At 40.6% G+C, this 21,278-nt stretch overlaps 1 pseudogene across 1 annotated transcript; it reads right to left on the bottom strand.

Annotated features, from left to right (window-relative positions):
* Positions 1–7,005: 7,005 nt before the first annotated feature.
* LOC309857113 (patched domain-containing protein 3-like) lies at positions 7,006–12,805 on the bottom strand (annotated as a pseudogene). The gene is made up of 4 exons: positions 12,758–12,805; positions 12,466–12,665; positions 9,069–9,076; positions 7,006–8,510 (listed from the first exon to the last, which is right to left on the bottom strand). The product of its transcript is annotated as a patched domain-containing protein 3-like (transcript).
* Positions 12,806–21,278: the final 8,473 nt, after the last annotated feature.

Below are 21,278 nucleotides of genomic sequence, written 5' to 3'. Positions count from 1 at the left end.
AGAAGGGTAAGAAGAGCAGTTACACTCTGATGTCGTCACCCATCCACAGGCCAGCACTGGAATGCGCTGAGAGGCAGCCCTCTTCTTCCCCTCCCCTCAAGAGGATGGCTTCTCTGGTGGGAAAAATAAAAGAGCCCAAGATGAACATCTAGCATTCCCGGCATTGTGGGATGTTTCCTGCAGGGTCCACCTGGGTCTTGCCTCACAAGGATCACAGGGGAAATCTGTGAGGTTTGATCCCTGGGGATCGGACTGAGATGGAGGGTTTGGGGTAGAGTTTACATCAACTCGTGCTCAGACCTTGGCTGACAGCATTCTTCTTGCAGGAGCGAGCAAGTAGGCATGGCAGCCAGTGGCTCTGCCCATCTGCAGAGCTGAGCTGGTGGCCCTGTCTGGCCAGGGAGCAGCTCAGCTGGATTATGTCCACAGTAAATGAACCATACACACCTGGGAGCCTATTCAGTCCTTCTGCCTTGGCAGGAACGTGAGCTCAAAGCCCTGCTTAATATTGAATACAGCCCTCTGTCCTGCCAGAGCAGGAAGCCTAACCAGAGTAACAGGGACACTGCACAGACGATCCTACAGTCCCAATATATAGTAGTAACAGCTGAACAGAGAGCCCAGCCAGTGGCTCTTCTGATCTCCAGAGCCAAGCCAGGGGTCTGTTGGTTCAGCAAACTTGGTGGCAAGTTCTGCCTGATTCAGGTACCCATCCAACCAGCCAAACCAGCCTCAGACCCTTTTCTGTCACTACACCCAGGCAGGGAAGCAAATTCAAAGCCTGCATACTGCAGAATAGAGCTCACAGTCCTACCTAAGCAGGAATCCTAATCAGAGGACCCGAGGAGCTGTGCAGCCCAGCCTACAGGCTCTAACCCAGGAGCAAGCTCAGCAGGTTGATGAGAAGGATATGTCGTTGGAGAGAGCCAGAACGTTTTAAAATGTTTTAGCCCACTAATTTTATAACACCAGGTTTTTTTTTTTTAATTCTTCCTGCTCCACCCCCATCCTTTCTGTGTTTTAAGAGATGTGGTTTACTATTATTCCAGAATAATGGAATTAGGAGGTAATTTATCAGCGTTACTCACTGTGTTCAAGTCTTTTTACCTACTGAGTCATCTTTCTCTTTAAATCTCTACCAGGTACAAGTCCCAAGGAACAGGGCTGACTCCCTGTTTGGCTTGCGATCAGCTTGTGCTCTGACACCCAGAACACTTCCAAAAACCTCCCAATGCCAGTTTCCACTTAGTTTAGGGCCCCCAAAGATGTCTAACTGGATATTTGGCTTGGATCTGGCCCCTGACCCCTGCACTACACTTTCTTCTAGAGCTGCTCTGACACTTCCCTTGAGGATCCCAGCCACTCTGACCCCAGTGCCCACTGATGACTGCTGACAACCCCTCTCAGGTTGACAAGAAGTCCTGGCCCCCTTCCTTCTCTGCTTATGGCTGCAGTTTGGCTTCTGGTTCCAGACTGACTCTCAGTTCCAGGCCAGGTCCTGGGTAATGATCAGACTCTGCTCAGGAACAGCCTTCGAGGGACTGAGGCTCATTTCTGGGAAGGTAAGGATGTCCTCAAACCTGACTGCAGGTGAGACGCAGCTACTGGACAGAGCGCCCGTCTCCACCATATCCCACAGTTTTCTGGAGAAATTCTAAGAGAGTCAGTTTGAGCTCCTGCGGCTCGCACCCAGATCCTGGGATCTTCCTACTGTGGGGAGCAACCAGTTTGAGCAAAACTGGTTTGTGGTGTGTCTGTCCTCTCAGAAGCTAAGTTAATACAAGAAACACTTCTTAAAGGTGCATAAAATGTGTACAGGCTCTACAGGACTCACAGTTTATAGGGAGAATTTGGCTTGTTCACAGACACAAATACACACACCCACCCACATACAAATAAATTCCAACAGGCAGTTTTTACCTTTTGGGGGATTATCCAGCAGCATAATTCTTAGGTAAGGCTTTTGTGAACCTGTACACGTAATTTAGTTATTTTCATTCCCTAATCACAAGAGTAATTGGTGCATACATTCTCCTTGCAAAAAGTTAGAATTACATAAAATGAAAAATGGGTGTTCATCCTAACAAACCATTTTTTATGCATCTGCACATTTCAAAATACATGTAAGTATATGTTTTTCATAAATGTTATATACTATTTGTGTATGAAAATTTCATTTTTCATAATACATCAAAGGATCTTAACATGTCTGTGCATATGGATATTTTATTCTTTAGAACTATTCTCTAATCTTCCAGTCTATGAGTGAAATGTAAATTAATAACGCTAAGTGAATAAATGTCTTTTATTCAGAACACAAGATCCATATCTGTGAGATAATTTTCTAGAAGTAGATTTACTGGGCCAGAGGATATCCCCTTTCAAATTTCTAGAGCTATTGATAAACTAATATGCTTAGAGTTTATCAATTTATACCCTCAGAAGCAGTATATGAGGTTTTGTTTTGACATAGCCTATACCAGAATGTCAGTAAATCATTTGATTTGTGTCATTGGTATTTATTTTGGTTTTATTTTTATATTATTGCTTAGAATCATATTTCCTCTTTGGGTGAGCTCTCAAACGTTTTCTGGTTTACCTTTTGGACTGTTGGGATTTTCTTCTTGATTTATGAGAACCACTCATATATTAAAGAAAGGATCACTTTTACCTGTATTTTGAGTCAAAACTTCTTCCCTCCACCCACCCCCCCCGCCACCTCTGTTGGTGACCATGGCACATGTTTGTAGGTGAATTAACTAACACTTTGCTTTTATGAGTTCTAGATTTTGTGTCATAATAGACAGACTTTGTGATTGTAATTAGCTACTACATAAAAAATTTAAATAACCATCTGGAATTTATTTTAGTGTAGTGTAAGAGGTTAAGAATCAATGACATTGAGTGCTTGCTGTTAAGCAAAAATTGTGCCGTCTTTCCATAATATGGAATGGCAATTGAAATATGGGTGCCCACTCAAGGACTACATATTCTAGTCCCTTTGGCCTACATGTGTAGCCATGTGGCCTGTAATCAAGTACAGAATTTAAGCAGAAGTGATGTGTATCACCTATAGGCCAAGACCTTTAAGAAGTTCTCTGTTCTGCCATCTAGACTGAGGCAACAGAGGAACCCATTTAAATTGTGGCACTGTAAGTTGGCAGAAATTTGGGTCCCTGAACTACCATGGTCAAGATAGCAAGATAGCTACTCACTAACTAGGAAAATCTACTGTGATTATTACATGAGTGAGAAACATTCTTCCATTGGGATAAGCCACTAAAATGTTGGGCCATATTATTAAAGTGGCTAGTACGGCTTTACCAATAAAGTATCCCGTGAGGAGATAGCTGTCCCTAACCACTCGTGTCTGAGCACACTTCATTTTATTCAGTGAGTACTCTGCCAACTGTCAGTGGAAGGGAAGTGTTAGTTGCATAACAACTAACGAGGTGATTTATCATGGGTGACTTTCAGAGTTAACCACATGTTAAAGTGAGAATTCTATTCAGTGCACGTGTGTCATCCACATCACTAGACCAGGAAGAATCTGAAGTAAAAAACAGAAGTATATCAAACCAATCCAGTCTTATTTTAATTCAACTATTAATAATAATAATACTTCATTTAAAATAAGACATTATAATTTAATTTAAATTAGGTGGTATACCAGAACAGTAGTGGAAAACTAGTTTTGGCTGCTGGAAATAGAATTAACAATCACATAGAAAACTTAATAATAACCCATACTAAGCAAAATAGGCTTCGTTTGTAAATATGAATAGATAATCAAAGATTACATCTGAGGAATACATGCAGAAGGAACAAGATGAGCTAATAAAATACCTGAAATAAGTGAACAATAAATATTTGCTGATAAAGCGGACATTGAATTTAAAAATATTCAAACATGACAATATGTACATTGTTTTCTTAACTGTCCAACATCATTGCCGATTTGGATGCCTTTAATTTCCTTTTGTTGTCTGATTGCTGAGGCTAGGACCTCTAGTACTATGTTGAATAGCAGTGGTGATAATGGACATCCCTGCCGTGTTCCTGACCTTAGTGGAAAAGCTTTCAGTTTTTCTCCATTAAGAATGATATTTGCGGTGGGTTTTTCATAGATGGCTTTGATGATATTGAGGTATGTGCCCTCTATCCCTACACTTTGAAGAGTTTTGATCAGGAAGGGATGCTGTACTTTGTCAAATGCTTTTTCAGCATCTATTGAGAGTATCATATGGTTCTTGTTCTTTTATTGATGTGTTGTATCACATTGAGTGATTTGCGGATGTTGAACCAACCTTGCAGCCCTGGAATAAATCCCACTTGGTCATGGTGAATAATCTTTTTAATGTACTGTCGAATCCTATTGGCTAGTATTTTGTTGAGTATTTTCGCATCTGTGTTCATCAAGGATATTGGTTTATAGCTCTCTTTTTTGGTGGGATCCTTGTCTGGTTTGGGATCAAGGTGATGCTGGCCTTGCAAAGAAGAAGTCAAATTATCACTCTTCGCAGATTTATGATACTATATGTGGAAAACCCAAAAGACTCCACTCCAAAACTGCTAGAACTTATACAGTAAAGCGTCAGGATATAAAATCAATGCACAGAAATCAGTTGCATTTCTCTACACCAACAGCAAGACAGAAGAAAGGGAAATTAAGGAGTCAATCCCATTTACAATTGCACCCAAAACCATAAGATACCTAGGAATAAACCTAACCAAAGAGACACAGAATCTATACTCAGAAAACTATAAAGTACTCATGAAAGAAATTGAGGAAGACACAAAGAAATGGAAAAAATGTTCCATGCTCCTCGATTGGAAGAATAAATATTGTGAAAATGTCTATGCTATCTAAAGCAATCTACACATTTAATGCAATTCCTATCAAAGTACCATCCATATTTTTCAAAGAAATGGAACAAATAATTCTAAAATTTATATGGAACCAGAAAAGAGCTCGAATAGCTAAAGGGATATTGAAAAAGAAAGCCAACGTTGGTGGCATTATAATCCCGGACTTCAAGCTCTATTACAAAGCTGTCATAATCAAGACAGCATGGTACTGGCACAAAAACAGACCCATAGATCAATGGAACAGAATAGAGAGCCCAGAAATAAACTCTCAACTCTATGGTCAACTCATCTTCGACAAAGCAGGAAAGAATGTCCAATGGAAAAAAGACAGCCTCTTCAATAAATGGTGCTGGGAAAATTGGACAGCCACATGCAGAAAAATGAAATTGGACCATTTCCTTACACCACACACGAAAATAGACTCAAAATGGATAAAGGACCTCAATGTGAGAAAGGAATCCATCAAAATCCTTGAGGAGAACAAGGCAGCAACCTCTTCGACCTCTGCCGCAGCAACATCTTCCTAGGAACAACACAAAAGGCAAGGGAAGCAAAGGCAAAAATGAACTATTGGGATTTCATCAAGATCAAAAGCTTTTGCACAGCAAAGGAAACAGTTAACAAAATCAAAAGACAACTGACAGAATGGGAGAAGATATTTGCAAACGACATATCAGATAAAGGACTAGTGTCCAGAATCTATAAAGAACTTAGCAAACTCAACACCCAAAGAACAAATAATCCAATCAAGAAATGGGCAGAGGACATGAACAGACATTTCTGCAAAGAAGACATCCAGATGGCCAACAGACACATGAAAAAGTGCTCCATATCACTCGGCATCAGGGAAATACAAATCAAAACCACAATGAGATATCACCTCACACCAGTCAGAATGGCTAAAATCAACAAGTCAGGAAATGACAGATGCTGGCGAGGATGCGGAGAAAGGGGAACCCTCCTACACTGTTGGTGGGAATGCAAGCTGGTGCAGCCACTCTGGAAAATAGCATGGAGGTTCCTCAAAATGTTGAATATAGAACTGCCTTATGACCCAGCAATTGCACTATTGGGTATTTACCCTAAAGATACAAACGTAGTGATCCAAAAGGGCACATGCTCCCGAATGTTTATAGCAGCAATGTCTACAATAGCCAAACTATGGAAAGAACCTAGATGTCCATCAACAGATGAAAGGATCAAGAAGATGTGGTATATATACACAATGGAATACTATGCAGCCATCAAAAGAAATGAAATCTTGCCATTTGCGACAACATGGATGGAACTAGAGCGAATCATGCTTAGCGAAATAAGTCAAGCAGAGAAAGACAACTATCATATGATCTCCCTGATATGAGGAAGTGGTGATGCAACATGGAGGCTTAAGTGGGTAGGAGAGGAATAAAAGAAACAAGATGGGATTGGGAGGGAGACAAACCATAAGTGACTCTTAATCTCACAAAACAAACTGAGGGTTGCTGGGGGGAGGGGGTTTGGGAGAAGAGTGTGGGATTATGGACATTGGGGAGGGTATGTGCTTTGGTGAGTGCTGTGAAGTGTGTAAACCTGGTGATTCACAGACCTGTACCCCTGGGGATAAAAATATATGTTTATAAAAAATAAAAAATTAAAAAAAATGATAAAATGGATTTCAAAACTTTAAGAATTTCAGTTTGTCAAAATATACCATTAAGAAAATGCATACAAAGCCCCAGACTGGGAGAATAAATAATAAGTTGTACTTTTACATAATAATGATAGAGGAGGTACAATGAAAATAATATTCCATTTATATTATAACGTATAAAATATTTGAATTCCAGGCATAAACTTCTATCAGTGAAACAAAAGGAAAATATAATTAGAAAGTCATATCTTATGCTTGATTGTATAGACTATAATAAAGATGACAACACTTCCTAATTTTGTAAAGATATTTTAATGTAAGACTAATTAATTTTTCTCAGGATATTTAAAATAACATCTTTAAACAGGATTTCCAAGCCAAGGAAACATGCCTTTGTTTTAAGTTTATTGACTATTTCTGATAGTGTGTTTTTATCAGATTGGATTCTGGCAATCAGGAATTCTAAAATTGGTCTTTGATTTGTTAGCAGATATTCAAGCAAACCTTCAAAAAAAGGTTAAGAATACTGGAATAAAAATTAGGCCGTGAACAGCCCCAAATACCATAACAAGAAACATAATCTTAAAAAATGTTCTGAAGATGTATGCTTTAGCTGCAGATAAAACACACACCCCTATTACTGTTGAAAGTGCACTTTGTAACACTGGATAGCCTAGCAGATACAACGCCTCAATTGTTTTTTGGTTTACTGAGGGCTTAGAACTGGAAACAAATGCATAAGAAATGGGTGCAGAAAAATTGTAAGAAAACTTTATACAAATGACAAGATTAATCATGGATATTGAATCAAGATTGACATTCCAGAATGCCACGAAACCCGTTACTCCCACAATCGCAGAAGCAATAGCAAAAGTTACCCACAAGGAACACAGTGGGTGAGGAATTAACAATAAGGAAACAATGAACATAGCGGTTGATGCAACAATGACATTTCAAACAGTATTTTCTAATATTGCAGTATACTGATCAAAATATATGAATGCCTGGTTATACACCATTAGGGGAATTTCGCACTTTTCAGCTTTGCTTCGTAACTGGGATAACATCGTCTTCTTATTGATTGAAGAAGATACACCCACGGTCTGAATGAAGCCCCGGGAAGAAATGATTTCATGTGATGATGAAATGTTAATATCATACATAAAAAGTGGAAAATGTGTTTAAAAATTGGGCAAATTATTCATAAAATTGTCCTTATCATTTACATCTTGGTGGCTCTGTTCCATATATTGCACATACTCTCGTAACCAAAACTCTGTAAGACTTTTAACTACATGGTCACTGTTTTCCAAATCTGACAGACATATTTCCAGTTTTGGCCTAACACCTTCATCCCAGTAGTTAAGAGTTTCTGTAACAATAACCATAACTCTGGGACCATAATCTGAAAAATATTCTTCTTCTACATTAAAATATGGTGTGATGTAGGAATCATCACTTGCCAAATTTCAAAGGTCTAAACATTTCTGCACTTGGAAACACCCATAAATGCTACTTATGATGTATAAAATGTATAAAAGCACTACAAAAAATTTGGACTCAGTACTTGTGAGAAAAAGGCCAAAATAGTCTCGAAAGAACACATCCATTGGATGAACATCAGTTTCTTCTTCTTCCGGGAGAGAATCACATGGAAGACAGCAGGATCTTTTCAATGAGGAACATTTTTGATCAGGAGTTTCTGGCTTTTTCCACCAGCATAGACAGACTCTTTCTCTTTTACCATCTAGGGCCAGAAAGGCCCCAAAACAGGTGATATTATAGAAATAACAAAAGAGCAGGGTTGTTCCTGTATAGATGCAAAGGTACTGTACGGACCTGAAAGAGGTCATAATCCCTGTATAGAAGGCCAGGACGTTGGTGATGGTGGTAATTGTAATCGACACTGCCACTTTGGAATAGACACTGGACAGACGCTGTTTTATGTTATCCATGAGGCTGGTCTTCTGCCAGGCAGAAATCATTATGAACATATCATCAACCCCGACACCTGTTAAAAAAAAAAGCCATCTTCATACATATTAATATCCATTAAAAAATGCATAAACTCAAACCATCTTCTTTGTCCATCTCTTAAGGTCTGATTTATCTTGCCCAATCTGTGCTTTGATACTCTGTTCTCTGTTGCCTCCTTTGGTTGCCTCTGAAGCCACACCAGAATTCAGCCCTTCCTCTGTAACAACTCTGGGCTTTGTATGTCCTCCTATTATTTGTACATAGCATGAGATAAACCGGATACTCTGTTCCTAGTCTTCGTGCAGGGTGTTTTAACGATGAGTCAGGAAACCTGTTGTGGATGTTAGCTGAAACAGGATTAGCAATGCTATCTTTGATTCCACTGGATTATCTGAGAGACCATTTTCCCTCATAAACCATTGTACACAAATGTACAGAAACATCGAGCCAACATTCTGTTGCTTAAAATATAAGCTGGACTTATCTGTTCTACAGTTAGCATCTAAGTATCGATGTGGTAGAATTTGAGAGGCACCACATAGTACACACACACACACACACACACACACACGTACACACACACATCGTTTACCTCCAAGCCTGTTTTTGATACCCAGAACGTTATAACTTCAACTTTCTCAGGTTAAGGCATTATTATTAAAATGCAAGTACTCTTGATATCAGACACATGCACCAAAGTAAATTTCAAGAATCCCTTGCATGAGGTGCCTGGGTGGCTCAGTGGGTTAAAGCCTCTGCCTTTGGCTCAGGTCATGATCCCAGGGTCCCGGATCGAGACCCGCATTGGGCTGTCTGCTCAGGAGGGAGCCTGCTTCCTCCTCTCTCTCTCTGCCTGCCTCTCTGCCTACTTGTGATCTCTGTCAAAATAAATAAAATCTTTTTAAAAAAAGGATCCCTTGCATATTAATATCTACTATGTAATCCTTTTCCATAAGGATGTTTCTTGATGGAATAGAGAGGACAGAACATTTGAGGACTTTGAAATCACCACTGAAAACTTGCAAAGGAGGACTAGAAAGAAGAAAGGGTATAGAGTGAGGACAGCAAGAGCATTTGCAGGTAAGTTTCACCTGCCTCAAGCTTTCTGCTAGAGTTGACACTACTTTCACCCATGTATATTGATACAAACTCAATAAAATAAACAAGGATAGAAAAAAATAAAATAAACAAGGAAATACACAAAGTGGAATAAAATGCTGATCTCTAATTTGGGGGTATCTTCTCTACAGGAGGGTACTAGGAATTGCAACTTTGCCTCTAATTCAGATGTTCTCTGGGTATGATCAAGCAGGCAGAAGGATCTAAATGAACACAAGGCTACACAGAATGTCACAAATGCATCCTGACATCCCATGGCTAGTGGCTTTGAGGATTTCAGTTGTACTCAGCTGGACAAAAGGGAAGAATCAGAAGTACTAAGGACAAGTGGACTATCTTAGCTGCTCTGAGTTTTTACCTACCTGGGGGCATGTCACTCTCAAACCTCTCTCTCCAGCCCCAAGCTCCTTCCCAAGTCCATTTCTCATGTTAGGTGTTAGGCAATTTTCCACATGTCAAAATACAGACAATAAGCCTGCAGCCCCAAAAGGAGTGAGGTAATGATTCCGCTTGCCAAGAACCACCTTCCCCTGCCATGATGTCACATGGCTTATTGAAGCTGTGGAGAGAGTGAGGGCTGTGGGATCCCAGCTGGTGGCTGGATTTTGGCAGAAAGCTGAGACACCCAGAACACTAGAGACCACCTCCTACCAGTGGGAAGCTGAGTTAAAATCAAGAGAAACTAGTTGTCAAATTCAGCCTTTCCATGCACAAGAAAAAAAAAAAAAAGAAAAGAAACATGCTGTTATAACGTTGGAGGAAGAAACTAGTGATCGCCTGCTAAAGTGAATGAAAGCAGCAGGGATAGGAACACCCACAAGGACAACAGGACAGTGGGAGAAAAATATAGTATAATTTGGGGAATTTATAGTGAGTGTGGGGGACAGACCCACTCTAAGGATATGCCGTCCTTTGGATGCACTGACTTGGCTTCTACATCCTAGCTTTCCTGGTCTTGGGAACTGTGTGGGAGCTGATAAAGGTGTCCCCCCAAGACCTCAATCCAGTTCATTCTCCATCCTCCTTTTTTGCAGCTTCTCCTTCCTCCCAGGTGTGGTGCCTGTGGTTAGGACAATGCCTCACGTTGCCAGGAGAGGGCAGGGGATCATTCCCCCCACCACTCAGGTGTACCCTCCAAGCTTCTAGGATTCCAGTCAGTTTTCCATGGTTACTGAGTGCCTCCTATGTGCCAGGCTCTGTGCTGAGCACTGGGATTGCAAAACTGACTGAGATACAGTCCCTGCTGTGTCTTTTTTTTAATATTTTATTTATTTATTTGACAGATAGAGATCACAAGTAGGTAGAGAGGCAAGCAGAGAGAGAGGTGGATGAAGCAGGTTCCCTGATGAGCAGAGAGCCCGATGTGGGGCTCGATCCCAGGACCCTGGGATCATGACCTGAGCTGAAGGCAGAGGCTTTAACCCACTGAGCCACCCAGGTGTCCCCTCTGCTGTGTCTTGAGGGGGAGGATGGGGACAATAGGGGCATTAAAAAGTGTCTCATAAGGAGCACCTGGGTGGCTCAGTTGTTAAGTGTCTGCCTTCAGCTCAGGTCATGGTCCTAGAGTCCTGAGATTGAGTCCCGTTGAGAGTTGGGCTCTCAGCAGGGAGCCTGCTTCTCCCTCTCTCTCCCCTCCCCCTGCTGGTGTTCCCTCTCTAGCTGTCTTTCTCTCTGTCAAATAAATAAATAAAATCTTAAAAAAAAATTAGGAGAGGCTTGAACTGGGTCTTGAAAGATGATGGGTCTGCAGCCAGTTAAGCTGACTGTGCTCTTTCCCCATGGGGGCCCAGTGCACAATGGCTGCAAACAGGAACCTCCTTGGTAGTATACGCAGCCTGTTTCCCTAAGGATTGCCCTAAGGAATCTTGGAGACAGCCCTTCCCAGTGGACATTGATGTCTGACCTCATTTTATCTCTCATCTAGGCTCCAGACAGCTATGTGGGGTGTCTTTGGAAAGTCAGGGTCCATATTGGCAAAGTCACTGTGTCCATCCATATCAAGCAGCAAAACAAGGAGCATGGGATTGAGGCCCCATGCAGGGCCAAGGTCAAGTTCCCTGGCCTCCAGAAGATCTACATTTCCAAGAAGTGGCCTCACTAAGTTTAAAGGGGAAGAATTTGAAGACATGGGAGCTGAAAAGTGGCTCATCACAGATGGCCGTGGGTCAGATATATCCCTGATCATGGTCCCTTGGGGGGCGCCTGGGTGGCTCAGTGGATTAAGCCTCTGCCTTCTTCTCAGGTCATGATCTCCGGGTCCTGGGATTGAGTCCTGCATCAGGCTCTCTGCTCAGCAGGGAGCCTGATTTTCCCTCTCTGCCTACTTGTGATCTCTGTCTGTCAAATAAATAAATATCTTTAAAGAGAGAGTTCTGTGCATTCTCCCTCCCCCCAAATCATGGTCCCTAGGACAAATGGCAGGCTCTGTGCTCTTGAGAACCTCGGCACTGCACCCTTCCCATTCATGCTCACCAATAAATCCTACTTCCTGTCAAAACAAAATGAGACAAAACCAAAAAAGAAAGATGATAGGTTTGTTTGTTTTGTTTTTGCAGTGTACACAGATAGAAAACACATCCCAGGGAGGGAAAGCAGGATGAGCATGACACACACTGTGGGTAAGGGAAGTGCCCCTAGAGAAGGGGCAGGGCAAGAGCCTCAGGAAGCTGATGGATCACGGAGTGCGATCCTTGGCCGCCATGCTGAAGAGCCTGGGCTAAAGCCATGAAGGCAATGAGGAGCCATCATAGGGGTTTAATTAGGGGAATAACACACCGATTGGCGCTTTAAAGTTCACTCTTCAAGCCGTGCGGAGGAAAGATAGCATAGCGATGTAGGCAGACCTAGATGGATGGTCCCGTAAGATTTACTTGAAACAAGCGGAATGTGAGACGATGGCGGTCTGAATGAAAGCGGAAGCAGTGGGGGTAGGAAGGAAGGTTGGACATGAGGTTTGGTCTCTGATCAGATGGAGTGGATTGAGGGCAGAAGTGTCCCACGTTTCTATCTCCAGTGGTGGGGGTGGGGGCTGGTGGCGCCCATGAGATGAACGGAAGGGAGGAGCGGTGATCTGGCGAGAAAGATTGTGTTATTGATAAGTATGCGGCATCGTGTCCAGGTCTCCCTCTGGTTCTGCCATACTCCCCCAATCTAGACTCTTACCACTTCCCACTGGTTCTGTGACAGAGACTTCCGGTTGGGTCTCTCCATGTTTAGTCTTTCTCACTGTTGGAAGATCTCCTGACTTCCTTCATTTAATACATGTCTACGGACAGCCCATTATGTGCAGGCACTGTGAGAAGTTCCTTCACCCACAGAGCTTATGGCCGGGGCGGGGATGGGGACGAAGGATGAGGCATGTAACTGAAGCTGATAGTTGCAATGTAGTGTGAAAAATGCTCTCATAGGTGAGGACCTTCAGTGGGGTGGCATGTATACCCTGGACAGCGGCAGTATGGGCCAGAGGACCGAAGGACATTTCCCAGAGCAAAGACACTAAGGGTCAGCTGGATGAGTAGAGGCTTGCCTGCAGCGGGAGTGGGTGGCAGTGGGGCTGGGGATGGGGAGAAAGTGTTTAAACAAGGCTGCGCGGGGCCTGACCCTGAGTCACGCAGCACAGGAAGAAACAAGCAGGCTGCACGGCAGAGTACACAGGAGAAACCATGGTGTCGCGTTTCCACCGAGGAAACGAGATGAAAAGGGCAGTCAATGAAGAGTTGAGGATGGAGGGAAGTTTTTGCAGTGCAGAGGCTTTTCTGAAGGCTTCGGGGAGAAGTTGGAAGGGGCAGAGGCAGAAGGGTAGTTCGGGGAAGGAAGCCCAGAACAAAGAGGGTAACTCATTTATTTGTTCATTTTGTTTAAGACGTGGGGACTGGGGACCTAATCTAGGCCAGAAATACGGAAATGAGCGAGATGAGCAAGGTTCCTCATCTCACGGAGCTTACCTGTTTGCCGGGAGGAAACAGACAATAAACAAATAAGATAATTTCAGAGAGTAAGAAGTGCTATGAAGAAGGGGAAATGGAATATAATAGAGGGTGCCTGGGAGAGCTTAGTTTCTGTTGCAAAAAATTTTAATCATATGCAGAGGTCAAGAAAATAGCACAATGAGCTTTCCTGTACCCATCTCCAAATGCACTATTTATTAACTCAAAGCCAATCTTGTTTCACATCTACCCCCACCATTTCTCCCCATCCCTTATTATTTTGAAGCAAATCCCAGACATATAATTTCATCCATAAATATTCAGTATATATCTGTAAAAGATATGATCTCTTTAAAAGAACATAAGCAAATACCGTTATCACACTAACCACCCACACAATTATTCAATATCATCAAATATTGCTATCTTGAAATTTACAATTATTTCATATTTTCTTTTTACAGTGTGTTTGTTTGGACCAAGATCTAAGTGAAGTCCTACTTTATGACTGTTTGAATTGTCTCTTAGCTTTTTTGAACTTGATTTCCCCTTTCATCTCTTTTTTCTCTCTTGAGATTTATTTATTGAAGGAACAAGGCTGTTTTCCCACATTTTGGATTTTGCTAACCATTGCCTCATGAATTGTTTAACATGTTCCTCTGTTCTTTGTATTTACTGTAAATTACTAGTTCATTCTGGAGGCTTGATCAGATTCAGATTAGAGGTTTTTTGGTTTTTTTTTTTTTTGGCGGGGAGATGTTAGCACCCTTTGATCAACTATGAATTCAAAAATCATGATATTATTATATCATTGCTTCTTCTTTCATTAACTGGCATACTTCTGTAAAGAGATACTGCCACTTAATAAACTGTTTTTTGTTATCCAGTGGTACAATTTATATAGAAGAGTCTGGATAATTGTTTGATTTGTTCTGTTTATTTATCATTTTTCAAAATAATATACATTTTTTCAAATATGACCAATTTTTTTCCCCTTTAAGACTCATTATGCGGGGCGCCTGAGTGGCTCAGTGAGTTAGACTTCTGCCTTTGGCTCAGGTCATGATCTCAAGGTCCTGGGATCGAGCTCCGCATTAGGCTCTCTGCTCAGCAGGGAGTCTGCTTCCCCCTCTCTTTCTGCCTACCTCTCTGCCTGCTTGTGATCTCTCTCTCTGTGTCAAATAAATAAATAAAATCTTAAAAAGTAAGACACTGGGTGTCTCAGTGGGTTAAAGCCTCTGCCTTTGGCTAAGGTAGTGATCTCAGGGTCCTGGGCTTGAGCCCTAGCAGGGAGCCTGCTTCCTCCTCTCTCTCTACCTGCCTCTCCATCTAATTGTGATCTCTGTTTGTCAAATAAATTAAAAAAAAAAGGAATCATTATGAACTCAGGTGTGTAAATGCATTTGATATATTCCAATATATTTTAATTATTATCTTTATTACTGTTTAAAATGTCTCATCTTTGGCCAGAAGGAGTTCTTGAAATTGGCTCTTGAAACAAATAATCTTTGATAGATTCCTTGCTCTTTAGGGTGGCAATACATTCCAGGCTCATCTTAAACATTATTGTCGCCAGACCTGGAATCAAGTTTCTCTAAGAAGTCCTCATTCCTTTTAGTGGGAAAGGGTATCTGGAGGCCACAATCTTGGTGCCAGTGATAGAGATATTTCTTTAGAAATTAAAAATTGAGGCACCTGGGGGCTCAGTCAGTTAAGCATCTGCCTTCGGCTCAGGTCATGATATCAGGGTTCTGGAAGTATCCTGGATCGGTCCCCCTGCTCAGCGAGGAGTCTGCTTGTTCTTCTCCTTCTGCCCCTCCCCCCATTCAAGCTCACCCTCTCTCTCTCACAAATAAATAAATAAAATCTTAAAAGAATACTTTAAAAAATTAGTAGCTTTATTAAAGTATTATTTAAATACCATAAAATTCACCAATTTTAAGTGTACAATTCAATGATTTTTAGCATATTTACAGAATTTTGCAACCACCACCAAAATCTAATTTTAGAACATTTCTATCACCCCAAAAGAACTTCATGCTTACTAGAGTCCCTCCTCATTCTCACCTCCAGCCCTAGCCAGCCACTAACCTACTTTCTGTCTCTATGTATCTGCCTATCTTGGACATTTGTTAAAAATGGAATCGTGCAATGTGTGTTCTTGTGTTTTACTTCTTTCATAGAGCTTACGACAGCATGTCTCAGTACTTCCTTCTTTGGTATTGTTGGATACTCTTCCATTGCATAGAAATACCACTTGGTTTATCCATTCATCAGGTGATGGGCATTTGAATTATTATCACCTTTTAGCTCTTGTGGATAGTGCTTTTATGAACATTTATGTATAAATCTTTGTGAAGACCTATGTTTTCATTTCCCCTTGGCAGATAACCAAAGTAAAATTTCTGGGTTTATGGTAATTCTATATTTAACCTTTTAAGAAACTGTCATATTATTTTCCAAAAAAGTGGCTGTACCATTTTACATTTCCACCAGCAATGTATGAGGATTTTTCCACATCCTCTCCAACACTTGTTAATTGTCTTATTGACTATAGTTATTCTAGGGGATATGAAGTAGTAGCTCATTGTGGTTTTGATTTACATTTTCTAGTGACAAATGATGTTGAATACCTTTTTATCTGCTTATTGGTCATTAATATATCTTCTTTGGAGAAATGTGTGTTCAGATCCTTTGCCCATTTTTTTTAAGATTTTCTTTATTTATTTGACAAACAGAGATCACAAGTAGGCAGAGAGCCAGGCAGAGAGAGAAGCAGGCTCCCTGCCGAGCAGAGAGCCTGACTCGGGGCTCGATCCCAGGACCCTGAGATCACGACCTGAGCCGAAGGCAGAGACCTTAACCCACTGAGCCACCCAGGCGCCCCTCCTTTGCCCATTTTTAAATTGAGTTATTTGTGCTTTTTACTAAATTATAAGAGGTGAGTCGCATATATCTCTATGACTTCTAAATATGTTCTTCTCTTCTATGGTTATCTTTTCATTATCTTGATTGTGTCTTTTGAAGTGCTGAAGTTTTAAATTCGCCATTTTGATTTCTCCTTGTGCTTTTGCTTTTTGCCCAACGTAAGACCACAAAAATTTACTCTTAGATGTTCTCCTAAGTTTTTGTTCTAACATTTAGGTTAGTGATCCTTTTGAGCTAATTTTTGTATGGTCTGAGGTAGGGGCACAAATTAAATTTTTTTGTCCTTTGGGTTATCCAAATTGCCCCAACACCATTTTTTGAAAAGACAATTTCTTTCCCACTGGATTTTCTTGGTACTTTTGTAGGGAATCCATTGACTATAAATGTGAGTTTTATTAGTGGACTTTCAATTATATTCCATCAACCTGTATGTCTGTCTTAATAACAGTACTACACTGTCTTGATTATCTTTGTAGTAAGTTATGAAATCTTGAAGTATAGGTTCTCCATCCTTTCTTTTTTAGAATTACTTTGGGATTCTTTGCATTTCTATATAACTTTTTCAATTAACTTTCCGATTTCCACAAAAAAGGCAGAAGGGAATTTGATAGGGATTGTGTGGGATCTGTAGACCAATTAGGGGAGACTGTCCATCTTAATTATGTTTAGTCTTCTCATCCGTGAACCTGGAATGTTTTTTTATTTGTTTAAGTCTTGTTTAATTTCTTTTAGCAATGTTTTATACTTTCCATTGTAAAACTCTTACACCCATTTTGTTCAGTTTATGCCTAAGTATTTTACTTTTTGATCTTATTGTGAATGTGATAATTTTTTAAATTTCATTTTTGTATTGTTCATTGCTAGTGTATAGAATTACAGCTGATTTTTAGATATTGATTTTGTGAATTTCCTTCATTAGTTAACTCCTTCATTAATTCTAGCTTTTTTTTTCTTTTTAGTGGATTTCTTCAGATTTTCTGTATACAAGATCATGTCATTTGTGATAAGATAGTTTATTTCTTCCTTTCCAATCTGGATGTTTTTTATACCTTTCTTGCCTATGTATCCTGGCTAGAATAGTCAGCACGTTGTTGAATAGGGTTGGTGAGCATGCATAGCCTTGCCTTCCTCCCAATCTTAGGGGGAAAACTCTTGGTCTTTCACTGTTGAATACTCTAGCTGTAGGTTTCACAGATGCTTTTTAGCATATTGAGGAAGTAACTTCCTATTGCTAGTTTGTTGAAGATTTTTTTTCACGAATGCGTAGATGTTATCTGTATCCAGTTTCATGAATAAGAAAACTGTTTCATGGGTATAGGTCTGTGACTCATTGATCTTGTGTAAGACCCAGTGCTCCCCACACCATGGACCCTCCCCCTCCAGCAACCCTCAGTTTGTTTCCCAAGATTAAGAGTCTCTTATGGTTTGTCTCCCTCTGTGGTTTTGTCTTGTTTTGCTTTTTCCCTCCCTTCCCCTATGATCCTCTGCCTTGTTTCTTAAATTCGACACATCAGTGAGATCATATGATAATTGTCCAAAGACCAAGCTCTCAATCACTGTGCTAGCTCTATAGCATACCCTTCCACTTCATTATTTTCACTCGGTCTCCTCCTCTATATTCTCACCTTCTTCTGCTCATTTTGTTAAATGTTTATCTTCTTCAGGATTCTTGGCCATTTGCACTTGTTCTTCTCTTCTGAGGCAAAAGAATGGCTTTGACCATCACCTCGGAGCTACAAAATCTACATCTCGAGTTCCCCTTAAACTCTAGTATATCCTAATGCTTCCAAGTTTTACCCTTGGATATCTAGAGAAATCCCAAACCCATCATGTTCTTAAAACTTCCCATTATCCCCTGTCCTCTCACATGGGTTCCTCTTTCTGTATTTCCAATATTGAATGTTTCTTCCATTTACCGTATTCAATTCTGAACCTGGGAGAGATCCCACGTGCCTGCTTTTCCTTGGCATCTTCTCTCACCTCTTCTAATCCATTGCCAAGTTCTGCCTATTTTAACCTCCAGAGTATCTTTGTGATCTGTTCTTGTCTCTTCATCTCCTGTGCTACTACCTCAGGTCAGGTAACTATCATTTCTCCCCCCTGCCTGCGGTCTTGTCCTCCTCAGGCCCATCTTCTGCATTACAAACAGAGTGGTTCCTCTAAATCACAAATCCCAGGCCCTCTGATATGTGAGCCTTTCAAGGACTCCCTGTTGCCACAGCATGGTGACAAGGCCTCTCTTCCTCATTTGCATTCTGTACACGTCTACCAAATATTGAACCCACAAGTGCACTTAATTTTAGGGGCACCTGGGTGGCTCAGTGGGTTAATCCTCTGCCTTCACCTCAGGTCATGAACCCAGAGTCCTGGGATGGAGCCCCACCTTGGGTTCTCTGCTCAGCCTGCTTGCTTCCTCCTCTCACTCTGCCTGCTTCTCTGCCTACTTGTGATGTCTGTCTGTTGGATAAATAAATACAATCTTAAAAAAAAATCTTAATTTTAGCAGCTACATGACACTTCCATCATTTGAAATCACTACATTATTTGACTGGTTCTCTGTGTACGTCCCTTTAAATGATGTCTCATGCCTTGTATCATGGCTGAGTGATTTTTGTATATCCTGTTTCTTTGTTTGAGAGGTTCCTTCTCCCTCCACATCATTCCCTCTACCTTTTTTCATCCTGAAAAGCCACACTCACCAGCCCATTCTCTTGGAAACCTTCCCTAGCTCTTACAGACTTAATTATATACTCTCCTCTCTGTTTTTTAGAACATTGTACATTCCTATAATATTGTGTGTATTGTCTTATCTTATAACTGTCATATGTTCTTTACTCTCACTCTAAGTTCTTTGAGGTCAGCAATCATGTTACCTTTATCTCGAATACCCTCACAACACCCATCATATAGACAAAGCTAAAAAAAATTTGCTGACGTCACTTGAATTAGGCTTTTTTCTATAAACCTCCTTGCTTTTAATAAAACATTTTCTGAATCACCAGTTTACATTTTTAAAAGAACATACTTAAAAGTAACACTTTTTGGATGACAAAAGTAACATGTGTTTATTTTAAACTGCATGGAACTTATAGAGAAGTCCTTAGAAGAAAATAAAAATTCCTTATAAATCTACCATCTGGATATGTTACCACTTTGATGTGTGTTCTTCCAGTTTTTTCTGTGCATTCGTATGTGTGTGTGTGTATATAGACATGTGTGAATAGCCTGGTTATATGTATATATATATATAATATATAGTTGGATATATATAAAACAGTATTATACACACTTTATTACTTGCCTTTTTTTAACAATCTATGTGAAAATTTTGTCATGTCATTAAATGATTTAAAAAAATTAATTTTAACAACTGCACATATGTATGAACTGTAATGTAAGTATCTGTGTATTGTTGAGTGTCAAGAGAATTTTGAAATTTTACTTATAGATAAATAGTGCCATGCTCAATGTAGGACTCGATCCTAGGACTCTGGGATTATGACCTGAGCCAAACACAGAGGCTTAACCCACTGAGCCACCCAGGCGCCCCTGCAGCAGGTATTTTAAAGAAGTTGTAATAAAGCCTTTTCTCTCCAGGAGTTGTCTTTGGGGGAGGGGAAGCTCTATTCCAACTTAGGTTCTTTAGAATTAAGGAACTGGTGGGTTAGTTCTAATGTAAGCATTCTCAGTTTCGTTGCTAAGTTATGATTATTTCTCAACAGTTGGGTCGTATTCCCAGGACATGTTACCTCTGTGTCATCTCAACCTCTTCCTTGTAGTGCTGTCATTTGTCTGGTGTGGGTGAGAAGGAGAGAAACAGGGACTGGAGCAGGGTCAGGCCTAAAAAGGAGGGGAGTCTGAACATGAGAAATGAAGTTGAACAGTGGCTGTATAAGGGTAGCAAAGGGTTGGGGTCAAGGGACCTTGAATAAGTAAAATCCTCTGTCCTGGCAGGGCTGTGGGTGGTGTGAGAGAGAAGTCAAAGATGACCAAGACTCAAGAACTGCCCAGATTTAGGGATTAATGTAGGGAAGGAGAGAAGATAGTATATTCAATATTGGATGTATTGAATTTAAGTAGTATAAGAAATGAAGTCTAAAATATTGAAATAAGGTTCTGCAACTCAACACCTGGAGAGATTTTTTAAATTCTAAAAATAATAAGCATTTATCCTCTTTATTTTTCTAAAAATATTAAAGTTTAAAGTGCACTGATTCTCTATATTCCTTCTAAGGAAAATAACGATATCAAACTCCATCCCTGCCCTTCAACCTTTGCCTGCTCATCTTTTGTGCTGTGCTGTCTAATTCCATCAGGGCTTTAACTCCCTCCATTTAGTGGTGATTATTATATTTCACCAACAATACTCCATTAAACTTACCACCTTCCCAGGCACCTACCAGAAAACAAACTACACATTCAAATTAGGAATATTTGAGGAGAGTTTAACAGATTTAAAGCAACTATTTCAGATGAGTATTTGTGAGTAGAGATTAAGAAACCCACAAGAGATAGTAAATAAGCTGGAGCCAGTAACAGCCAGAGTTGAGTCACCCCTAGGCCTGAAGGGATGTGGGGAGGGAGAAGTCGTGAAAAGCTGAAAGGAGCGTTGTGCATATAGGGCTATCTTGAGAGAAAACAGTGACCTCAAGGTATGCACCCAGCCAAGAATCACACGGCCAGGAGGAACCAGGAGAATATATACTGTGACCTGACCATCCTTTCTTTCTGCAGCTTCCTACTGGGGCTCCCCATATGCAAAACCCAACTGCGAGCCATAGGACAGGGGGATTTATTGGATATGGCCTCCAAAACATTTAACAGAATGA

This window comes from Mustela nivalis (assembly GCF_964662115.1).
Source record: "Mustela nivalis genome assembly, contig: HAP1_SCAFFOLD_392, whole genome shotgun sequence".
NCBI lineage: Eukaryota > Metazoa > Chordata > Mammalia > Carnivora > Mustelidae > Mustela > Mustela nivalis.
The sequence above is the reverse complement of the archived record's forward strand: the minus strand, read 5'-3'. Positions and strand labels throughout refer to the sequence as shown.